Below are 12,148 nucleotides of genomic sequence, written 5' to 3' on the forward strand. Positions count from 1 at the left end.
GTTTGGTTCAATTCCATCCTTGGTGGGGTTCAGAATGCTTTTTGACTGTAGGTGAACTATAAATCCCAGCAACTACAACTCCCAAATGACAAAATCAATTTTTGTGAGTGAAGGACATACATTGGGTTGTTAGGTGTCTTGTGTCCAAATTTGGTGTCAATTCGTCCAGTGGTTTTTGAGTTCCGTGAATCCCACAAACGAACATTACATTTTTATTTATATAGATTTATTATTTTACTGTATTACTATTGTTGCATTTATTTTAATTTATTATTATTATATTTCTTATTCTATTTTATTATTACAGGTATTATTTTTCTCTATTTATTATCATTATAATTACAGTTATCATTATACTCTATTTATTATGATAGGCAAGTATGAGTGTTGCAATTAATCACCTTGATTAGCATTGCAGCTTCAAGGACTGGGTGCTGCCTGCCTGGGGGAATCCTTTGTTGGGAGGTGCTAGCTGTCCCTGATTGTTTCCTGTCTGGAATTCCTGGATTTTTTTAGTGTTGTTCTTTATTTATTGTCCTGATTTTAGAGGGTTTTTTTTAAATACTGGTGGTCAGATTTTTGTTCATTTTCATGGTTTCCTCCTTTCTGTTGTGCCCTGCCTCGAGCTACCAGGAGTGCTACAAGACCTTGGCCTGGACTTAAAAACAATCAGTGCTGACAAAATTACCATCTGCCAGCTGCAAAAGGCTACCCTACTGGGATCTGCACGCATTATTCACAGATACATCACACAGTCCTAGACACTTGGGAAGTGTCCGACATGTGATCCAATACAACAGCCAGAATTGTGATCTTGTCTGCTGTGGACTCATCTCGTTGCATTTCTAATAATAATAATAATAATAATAATAATAATAATAATAGGAAAATATAACCTCCCGACAGATGGCCATCCAGCCTCTGCTGAAAAGAACTCTAAAGAAGGAGACACCACCACATTCCATGGCTACCTATTCCTAATATTATCTAAGGAAAATACAGAATCCGTGCCCTCCCAACAGATGGCCATCTGGCCTCTCCTGTAAAACCTCTAAAGGAGGAAATGCTTTAGAAATATTATTATTATTTTATATTATAATAATAATATTATTTTTATTCCTATTACTATTAAAGGAAAATACGCAATCCAAGCCCTCCCGGCAGATGGCCATCTGGCCTCTCCTGTAAAACATCTAAAGGAGGAAATACTTTAGAAATATTATAATTATAATTATAATATTATAATATTGTTATTGCTATTATTATCAAAGGAAAATACACAATCCAAGCCCTCCTGACAGATGGTCATCTGGACTCTCCCGTAAAACATCTAAAGGAGGAAATATTTTAGAAATATTATTATTGTTATCATTATTATATTATATTATATTATGTTATGTTATTGTTATTGCTATTATTATCAAAAGAAAATACACAATCCAACCCTCCCAACAGATGGCCATCCGGCCTCTCCTGAAAAACCTCTAAAGGAGGAAATGCTTTAGAAATATATTATTATTATTATTATTATTATTATTATTATTATTATTATTACCATTATTATATTATAATATAATATTGTTATTCCGATTATTATCAGAGGAAAATACACAATCCAAGCCCTCCCGACAGATGGCCATCTGGCCTCTGCTGAAAAACCTCTAAAGGAGGAAATGCTTTAGAAATATATTGTTATCATTATTATTATTATTATTATTATCATCATTATATTATAATATTGTTATTCCTATTATTATCAAAGGAAAATACACAGTCCAAGCCCTCCCGACAGATGGCCATCCGGCCTCTCCTGCAAAACTTCTAAAGGAGGAAATGCTTTGGAAATATATTATTATTATAGTATTATAATTAAAATATTATTGTTATTCCTATTATTATTAAAGGAAAATGCACAATGCAAGCCCTCCCGACAGATGGCCTTCTGGCCTCTACAGAAAAACCTCTAAAGGAGGAAATGCTTTAGAAATATATTATTATTATTATATTATATAATTATAACATTATTATTGTTATTCCTATTATTATTAAAGGAAAATACACAATACAAGCCCTCCTGACAGATGGCCATCCGGCCTCTGCTGAAAAACCTCTAAAGGAGGAAATGCTTTAGAAATATTATTATTCTTATAGTATTATAATTAAAATATTGTTATTCCTATTATTATTAAAGTAAAATACACAATGCAAGCCCTCCTGACAGATGGCCATCCGGCCTCTACTGAAAAACCTCTAAAGGAGGAAATGCTTTAGAAATATATTATTATTATTATATATTTTATTATTATTATTCCTGTTATTATCAAAGGAAATAACAACATGGATATTATAATTATTATTATACTTAGAAATATTATAATTATTATATTATAATTACAATGTTATTATTCCTATTATTATCAAAGGCTTTCAAGATATATTATTATTACATTATATTATTATATAATAATATTATAATTATTATATTATAATTACAATATTATTATTCCCATTACTATCAAATGCTTTCCATATATATTAGTATTATTACGTTATATTATATAATAATAATAATAATAATATAATTACAATGTTATTATTCCTATTACTATCAAAGGCTTTCAGGATATATTAGTATTATTACATTATATTATTCTATACGTATTATTACATTATAGTATTATTACATTATATTATAATAATTATATTATTATTATTATTATTATTACAGTGTTATTATTCCTATTACTATCAAAGGCTTTCAAGATATACTAGTATTATTACGTTATATTATATAATAATAATATTATAATTATTATATTATAATTACAATATTATTATTCCTATTACTATCAAATGCTTTCAAGATATATTATTATTATGTTATATTATATAATAATAATTATTATTATAATTATATTATAATTACAGTATTATTATTCCTATTACTGTCAAATGCTTTCAAGATATATTAGTATTATTATGTCATATTATATTATAATAATAATAATATAATTACAATGTTATTATTCCTATTACTATCAAAGGCTTTCAAGATATATTATTATTATATTATATTATAATAATAATAATAATAATATAATTATATTATAATTACAATATTATTATTCCCATTACTACCAAATGCTTTTAAGATATATTAGTATTATTACGTTATATTATTATATAATAATATTTAAAAATTATATAATAATAATAATATAATTATTATATTATAATTACAATATTATTATTCCTATTACTATGACATGCTTTCAAGATATATTAGTATTATTACGTTATATTATTATATTATAATAATAATAATAATAATATTATAATTTCAATATTATTATTCCTATGACTATTAAAGGCTTTCAAAATATATTAGTATTACATTATATTATATAATAATAATAATAATAATAATAATATAATTACAATGTTATTATTCCTATTACTGTCAAAGGCTTTCAAGATATATTAGTATTATTACATTATATTATATAATAATAATAATATAATTATTATATTATAACAATAATATTATTATTCCTCTTATTATCAAAGGAAAATACCCAATCCAAGCCAGGCCTGGGCCAACTTTGGCCTTCCTCCAGGTGTTTTGAACTCCAACTCCCACCATTCCTAACAGCCTGGGATTTGGAGTCCAAAATACCTGGAGGCAGGCCAAAGTTGGCCCAGGCCTGGCTTGAAGCCCTCCCGACAGATGGCCACTCAGCCTGTGCTGCAAACCCTCTGTTCCCTTGGGCAGGTCCTTCCCAATGTTGACCTGGGGTGGGGGTGGGGGTGGGGACCTTTTGGGGGACCTCAATGGGGGTGGAAGGGGGGGGTTAGGAAAAGCCCTGCTTGCCAGTCGCCAGGGGGACTTCCCCTGGACACAAACACGCAGATCCCCCACTTTCCCATACACCATTCCCATATACATAGAGAGATACATACATATTGCAGGGCTCTGGAGAGAGACTAGGAAAAGGGGATTTGGGGGATTGAAGTGGGGGGGGGGGTCACAAAACCCAGAGCGCCTCCCATTGCAGCAGGTTGAGCACGTGCGCCTTTGCAGAGGGAGAGGGAGAAGGAGGGAAGAAGGAAAGAGATGCAGGAAGAAGAGGAGGAAGAGCAAGAGGAGGAGAAGCACGTACCTGCTGCTGGTGATGGTGGTGGTACTGCTGCTGCTTCTCCTGCTGGTCCAGAGCCTAGGGAGGCAGGCACGCGCCACGCTCTGCTCCTTCTCCTCCTGCTGCTGCTGCAAAAGGGAAAAGGAGAGGAAGAAGATGAAGAAGGAGCTGCAGCTGAAGGAGGAGGAGGAGGAGGATCAGGCGCGCGCACGCGAGCCACGCGCAGGGAAGGAGGGAGGGAGGGAGGGAAGCTGGCAGGCAGCGCGCGCGCCCCCGCCTCCCCTGAGGCCCGGGGTTCCGACGCGGGAGCGCGCCCCCTCCCTCCCTCCTTCCCTTCTTTCCCTTTCCTTCCTTCTCAGCATCTCCTTCTCCCTTCTTTACTTCTTCCCTTCCTAATGCCCCCCTTCTTTCTTCTTTCGCCTTCCTTCTTTCCTTCCTTCTCAGCATCCCCTTCTCTCTTCTCTCACCTTCCTTCTTCCTTCCTTTTCATCATCTTCTCCCTTCTTTCCTTCCTTCTCCACATACCCTTTCCTTCACTTCTTTCTCTTTCCTTCCTTCTCAGCATCCCCTTCTCCCTTCTTTACTTCTCCCCTTCCTAATGCCCCCTTCTTTCTTCTTTTGCCTTTCTTCCTTCCTTCCTTCTTTCCTTCTCAGCATCCCTTTCTCCTTCTCCTTCCTTCCCTTTCTTCTTTCCTTTCTTTCTTTCTTTCTTTCTTTCCTCCTTCCTTCCTCTTATTTTCTACCTTCCTTTCTTCCTTTACTTCTTCTCTCTCTCCTTCCTTCCTTCCTTCCGTCTTTCCTCCTCAGCATCCCCTTCTCCTTCCCTCCTTTCCCTTTCCTTCTCCCTTCTTTACTACTTCCCTTCCTAATGCCCCCTTCTTTCTTCTTCCTTCTTTCCTTCCTTCCTTCCTTCCTTCCTTCCTTCCTTCCTTCTCAGCATCTCCTTCTCCCTTCTTTACTACTTCCCTTCCTAATGCCCCCTTCTTTCTTCTTCCTTCTTTCCTTCCATCCTTCTCAGCATCTCCTTCTCCCTTCTTTACTTCTTCCCTTCCTAATGCCCCATTCTTTCTTCTTCTTTCCTTCCTTCCTTCTTTCCTTCCTTCTTTCCTTCCTTCCTTCCTTCCTTCCTTCCTTCTTTCCTTCCTTCCTTCTCAGCATCTCCTTCTCCCTTCTTTACTTCTTCCCTTCCTAATGCCCCCTTCTTTCTTCTTCTCCTTACTTCCCTTTTTTCTTTTCTTTCTTTTTTTCCTCCTTCCTTCCTCTTATTTTCTACCTTCCTTTCTTCCTTTACTTCTTCTTCTTCTCTCTCCTTCCCTCCTTCTTTCCTTTTCAGCATCCCCTTCTCCTTCTCTCCTTTCCCTTTCCTTCCTTTTCATCACCCCCTTCTCCCTTCTTTACTACTTCCCTTCCTAATGCCCCCTTCTTTCTTCTTCCTTCCTTCTTTCCTTCCTTCCTTCCTTCTCAGCATCTCCTTCTCCCTTCTTTACTTCTTCCCTTCCTAATGCCCCCTTCTTTCTTCTTCTTTCCTTCCTTCCTTCTTTCCTTCCTTCCTTCCTTCTCAGCATCTCCTTCTCCCTTCTTTACTTCTTCCCTTCCTAATGCCCCCTTCTTTCTTCTTTCGCCTTCCTTCTTTCCTCCCTCCCTCCTTTCCCCTTCCTTTCTTCCTTCTCAGCATCCCTTCTCCTTCCTTCCCGTTCTTCTTTTCTTTCTTTCTTTCCTCCTTCCTTCCTTCCTCTTATTTTCTACCTTCCTTTCTTCCTTTATTTCTTCTTCTCCTCTCTCTCCTTCCTTCCTTCCTTCTTTCCTTCTCAGCATCCCCTTCTCCTTCCCTCCTTTCCCTTTCCTTCCTTCTCAGCATCCCTTTCTCCCTTCTTTACTTCCTTTTCAATGCCGCCTTCCCTCTACTCTTGCCTTCCTTCTTTCATTCCTCCCTCCCTCCTTTCCCCTTCCTTCTTTCCATCTCAGCATCCCTTTCTCCTTCTCCTTCGTTCCTCCCTTTTCTTCTTTCCTTTCTTTCTGTCCTCCTTCCTTCCTTTTCTTCCTTCCTCTTATTTTCTACCTTCCTTTCTTCCTTTACTTTTTCTTCTATCTCTCTCTCTCTCTCCTTCCTTCCTTCTCAGCATCCCTTTCTCCTTCCTTTTCTTCTTTCCTCCTTCCTTCCTCTTATTTTCTACCTTCCTTTTTCCTTTACTACTTCTTCTTCTCTCTCCTTCCTTCCTTTCCTTCTCAGCATCCCCTTCTCCTTCCTTCCTTCTTTTCTTCCTTTCTTCCTCATTTTCTACCTTCCTTTCTTCCTTTACTTCTTCTCTCTCCTTCCTTCCTTCCTTCCTTCCTTCCTTCCTTCCTTCCTTCTCAGCATCCCCTTCTTTACTTCCTTCCTTTTCAATGCCGCCTTCTCTCTACTCTTGCCTTCCTTCTTTCCTTCCTTACTCCCTCCCTCCTTTCCCCTTTCTTCCTTCCATCTCAGCATCCCTTTCTCCTTCTCCTTCCTTCCTCCCTTTTCCTCTTTCCTTTCTTTCTTTCCTCCTTCCTTCCTTCTTTTCTTCCTTCCTCTTATTTTCTACCTTCCTTTACTTCTTCTTCTTCTCTCCCTCTTTTCTTCCTTCCTTCCTTCTTTCCTTCTCAGCATCCCCTTCTCCTTCCCTCCTTTCCCTTTCCTTCCTTCTCAGCACCCCCTTCTCCCTTCTTTTTCAATGCCGCCTTCTCTCTACTCTCGCCTTCCTTTTTTCCTTTCCTCCCTCCCTCCTTTCCCCTTCCTTCCTTCCTTCCTTCCTTCCTTCCTTCTCAGCATCCCTTTCTCCTTCTCTCCTTCCTTCTTTCCTTTTCTTCTTTCTTTCTTTCCTCCTTTCTTCTTTCCTCTTATTTTCTACCTTCCTTTCTTCCTTTACTTCTTCTTCTTCTCTCTCTCTCTTCTTCCTTCCTTCCTTCTTTCCTTCTCAGCATCCCCTTCTCCTTCCTTCCTTTCCTCCTTCCTCCCACCCTCCCTCCTTTCCCCTTCCTTCCTTCTTTCCCTCCTTCTCAGCATCCCTTTCGCCTCCTTTCCTCCTTCCTTCTTTCTTTTCTTCCTTCCTCTTATTTTCTACCTTCCTTTCTTCATTTCTTCTTCTCTCTCTCCTTCCTTCTCAGCATCCCCTTCTCCTTTCTCTTTACTTCCTTCTTTCTCAGCATCCCCTTCTCTCTTCCCTTCCTTCCCGACATTCCCATCTCCTTTCTCTTTCCCTCCTTCCTTTTCAACATCCCCTTCTCCCTTCTTTCCTTTTCAATGCCCCCTTCTCTCTTATCTCGTCTTTCTTCCTTCTTTCTTTCCTTCCAACATCCCCTTCTCCTTCCTTCCTTTTCCTCATCTTCTCCCTTCTCTCTCTCCTTCCTTTTTCATAACCCCTTCTCCCTTCTTTACTTCCTTCCTTTTCAATGCCCCCTCTCTCTTCTTCCTTCTTTCCTTCCTTCCCTTCCTTCCCTTCCCTTCCTTCTTATTATCCCCTTCTCCTTTCTTTACTTTCTTCCTTTTCAATCCTTCTCTTGCCTTCTTTCTTCCTTCCCGCCTTCCTTCTCGAAATTCCCATCTCCTTTTTCTTTCCTTCCTTCCTTTTCAAAATCCCCTTCTCCTTTCTGTACTTCCTTCCTTCTCGACACTCCCTTCTCTTTCCTTCCTTCCTTCCTTTTCATCATCCCCTCCTCCCTTCTTGACTTCCTTCCTTTTCAATGCCTCTTCTCTCTTCTCTTGTCTTCTTCCTTTCTTTCCTTCCAACATCTTCTCCCTTCTCTTTCCTTCCTTCCTACCTACCTTCCTTTCTACCTCTAAACTTCACCCTCCTTTTTCCTTCCTTCCTTCTTTCTCAACATCCCCTTCCTTCTTCCTTTCATCTTCCTTTTCTTTCTTCTTCCTTCCTTCCTTCCTTCCTTCCTTATCTTCTTTCCTTCCTTTTCCTTTCTTCCTACCTTTCTTCCTACCTTCCCTCCTTCTACCTTTTCTCAATCCTTCCTACCTACCCTTTTCTACCTTCCTTCTTCCTTCCTTCCTCCTTTTTCCTCCCTCTCTCCCTCCTTCCTTCCTGAAGCTCTTTCCCCCATCTTTCCTCCTTCACTCTCTTCCTCTCTCTCCTCCCTTCTCTCACTCATCTCTTGCAGGGCGGGGCTCGAGCTCATCCTCCTCCTCCCTCCCTCCCTCCTCAGGTCACCATGGAAACAAACCCGCGGTAGAAAAGGATTGAGGAAAGTGAGGGGGGGGGAGAGCAGGAGCGCGTGCCCGTGCGCGTGCCAGGGGAGCCAGTCACGTGGCAGGGCCCCTATGAACCAATCAGCGCGAGGCATTCAAGAATTTGTAGTAATAGTACAATTTGGGGCATCCAATGCACATTCTAGACTCACTGCCTATGTGTGTGTGTGTGTATATATATATATATATACACATACACACACATAGATAAGTAGAACATATTAATTAAAATAATTTTACTATAAACATATATATGCACACACACATTATTATTATTATTATTATATTATAGACAGAACATGTTAATTTGAATTAAAATAATTTTACTATAAACATATATATACACACACACACATAGACAGAACATATTAATTTTAATTAAAATAATTTTACATATATATATACATATACACACACACATAGAAAGAACATGTTAATTTTAATTAAAATAATTTTACTATAAACATATATATATACACACACACATTATTATTATTATTATATTATATTATTATAGACAGAACATGTTAATTTTAATTAAAATAATTATATATATATATATACACACACACACATAGAACATACTAATTTTAATTAAAATAATTTTACTATAAACATATATACACGCACATAGAACATGTTAATTTTAATTAAAATAATTTTACATATATATATATATACACACACATAGACCGAATATATTAATTTTAATCAAAATAATTTTACATATATATATACACACACACACATAGACAGAACATGTTAATTTTAATTAAAATAATTTTACATATATATACACACACACACACACATAGAACATGTTAATTTTAATTAAAATAATTTTACTATATATATATATATATATATATATATATATGCACACACATAGAAAGAACATATTAATTTTAATTAAAATAATTTTACATATATATATATATATACACACACATAGAAAGAACATGTTAATTTTAATTAAAATAATTTTACATATATATATATACATACACATAGACAGAACATATTAATTTTGATCGAAATAATTTTACTATAAACATATATATATACGCACACACACACACAGACAGAACATATTAATTTTAATTAAAATAATTTTACCATACACATATACTATGTGTGTGTGTATGTGTATGTATATGTATGTATGTATGTGTGTATATATATATATATGTGTGTGTGTGTGTGTGTGTATGTATATATGTGTGTTTCACACACACACAGCTAGATTGGTAGATAGTAGATATTAATTTTAATTCACATAATTTGAAGTCAAATAATTTGAAGTCAAATATTTACTATAAACTTATACACACATACACAGATATCACATATTAGTTTAAATTAAAATAATTTTACTGTAAACATACTGTATATGTATACACACAGAGATGGATAGATAGCACACATTAATTTTAATAAACATCATTTAAAGTAAAATAATTTGAAGTAAATTAACTTTACTGTAAATATATATATATATATATATATATATATATATATATATGCACACACATAGATAGAACATATTTATTTAAAATAACTTTACTATAATTTTACTGTAAACACACACACATATCCATACATAGATAGAAGGTATTAATTTAAATTAAAATATTTTAATAATAATAATAATAATAATAATTTTATTTCTCTACCACCCAAACTCCGAAAAGGGACTCATTCACACACACACACACACCCACACACACACACACACACATAGATAAGACACAGTACAGATTAATTTTAATTAAAATGTTACTGTAAACATATATATTATATATGTGTATGTAATGTAGTAAGTCCTGCCAAAGGCTAAAACGGATGTGAATGCATCCAATAGGAAGGGGAAAAAAACAAAACAAAACACAATAGGAAGGCCAAACAAATTAAAATAAATGACACACACACACTATATACAAATATATCTATTTATCCTGGTCTTTTCTAGTGCTATATATTAAAAACTGTCACTATTTAGTTTTGGATTTTATGAATGGACCCCATTACAAATATGTATGGATGTAGGATACATATGGGTCTTTGGATATGGGTGGACTACAGCTCTCATCATCCTGGGTTAATCCACCTCAAATCTTGCCAGTATGTAAAGTTGGTCATGATGAGTCTGTGTACCAAATTTGGTCCAGATCCAATGTCGGCAGGCTTTACAGTGCTCTCTGGATATGGATGGACTACAACTCCCATCACCTTCTGTAGTTTTTCACCATCATTACATTCCAGTATTTCGATTTGCTTGCGATGGGTGTGTGTACCAAGTTTGGCTCATATCCCTCATCAGTTGGCTTCAGAGTGCCCTCTGGATGTGTGTGGACTACAACTCCCATCATCCACTGTAATTGCTCACCATCACTACCTTCCAGTATTCCGATTTTTTGTGATGGTTGTGTGTACCAAGTCTGACTCAGATCCCTCATCAGTTGGGTTCAGAATGCCCTCTGGATGTGTGTGGACTACAACTTCCATCAACCTCTGTAATTGCTCACCATCACCACCTTCCAGTATTCCGATTTACTTGCGATGGGTGTGTGTACCAAATTTGGTTCAGATCCCTCATCAGTTGGGTTCAGAGTGCCCCCTGGATGTGTGTGGACTACAACTCCCATCACCCTCTGTAATTGCTCACCATCACCACCTTCCAGTATTCCGATTTGCTTGTGATGGGTGTGTGTACCAAGTTTGGTTCAGATCCCTCATCAATTGAGTTCAGAGTGCCCTCTGGATGTTTGTGGACTACAACTCCCATCACCCTCTGTAATTTCTCACCATCACCACCTTCCAGTATTCCGATTTGCTTGCGATGGGTGTGTGTACCAAGTTTGGCTCAGATCCCTCATCAGTTGGGTTCAGAGTGCCCTCTGGATGTGTGTGGACTACAACTTCCATCAACCTCTGTAATTGCTCACCATCACCACCTTCCAGTATTCCTATTTGCTTGCGATGGGTGTGTGTACCAAGTTTAGCTCAGATCCCTCATCAGTTGGGTTCAGAGTGCCCTCTGGATGTGTGTGGACTACAATTCCCATCATCTTGGTTCAATCCCACCCCCAAACAAAATACAGAACATTCCTGGATGATCAAATTTTGTCTGTTTTGTTCATATATATATTACATACATACATAGAAACACACACACACGCCAGTCAGATTATGTAACCAGCGAGCGAGAGAGAGAGAGAGCAGCTGCAAGATTATATGATCCAGATTAGAGATTACGTTGATTCAGCAGATTGCCCAGTGGATGTCTGGGAAAGATTACACCGCAAGAGTAAAGAATACCCATTTCGACAGGATAAGCTCCCCAGATAAGTAGAACAAAATCACTCCGGGCAAAGTCACGTCATCGGTCTGATTGTGGGGGGATATATATATATATATATATATATATATATATATTCTATATAAATTAAAATGTAATGTTCGTTTGTGGGATTAACATAACTCAAAAACCACTGGACAAATTGCCGCCAAATTTGGACAGCATACATCTAACAACCCAATGTATCTCTTTCACTCAAAAAATTGATTTTGTCATTTGGGAGTTGTAGTTGCTGGGATTTATAGTTCACCTACAATCAAAGAGCATTCTGAGCTTCAACAACGATGGAATTGAATCAAATGTGGCATACCGGACTTCCATGACCAACAGAAAATACTGGAAGCGTTTGGTGGGCATTGACCTTGAGTGAGGGAGTTGTAGTTCACCTACATCCAGAGAGCACTGTGGACTCAAACAATGATGGATCTGGACCAAACT

At 36.9% G+C, this 12,148-nt stretch overlaps 2 protein-coding genes across 10 annotated transcripts in view; one reads left to right on the top strand and one right to left on the bottom strand.

Moving 5' to 3' along the window:
- TMEM266 (transmembrane protein 266) overlaps positions 1-4,382 on the bottom strand; it is a 112,244-nt gene extending 107,862 nt beyond the window's left edge. For 3 of the 4 annotated variants that reach the window (XM_067471277.1, XM_067471280.1, XM_067471276.1), the window contains exon 1: positions 4,161-4,382. The gene's annotated coding sequence lies outside the window, so the exon portion shown is untranslated. The remainder of the gene's footprint in view (positions 1-4,160) is intronic. The other variant, XM_067471279.1, reaches the window with a different exon arrangement.
- NRG4 (neuregulin 4) overlaps positions 1-12,148 on the top strand; it is a 141,133-nt gene that overhangs the window by 51,816 nt on the left and 77,169 nt on the right. The gene's annotated exons all lie outside the window — the stretch shown is intronic.

The sequence above is a fragment of the Anolis sagrei genome, chromosome 9 (assembly GCF_037176765.1).
Source record: "Anolis sagrei isolate rAnoSag1 chromosome 9, rAnoSag1.mat, whole genome shotgun sequence".
Lineage (NCBI taxonomy): Eukaryota > Metazoa > Chordata > Lepidosauria > Squamata > Dactyloidae > Anolis > Anolis sagrei.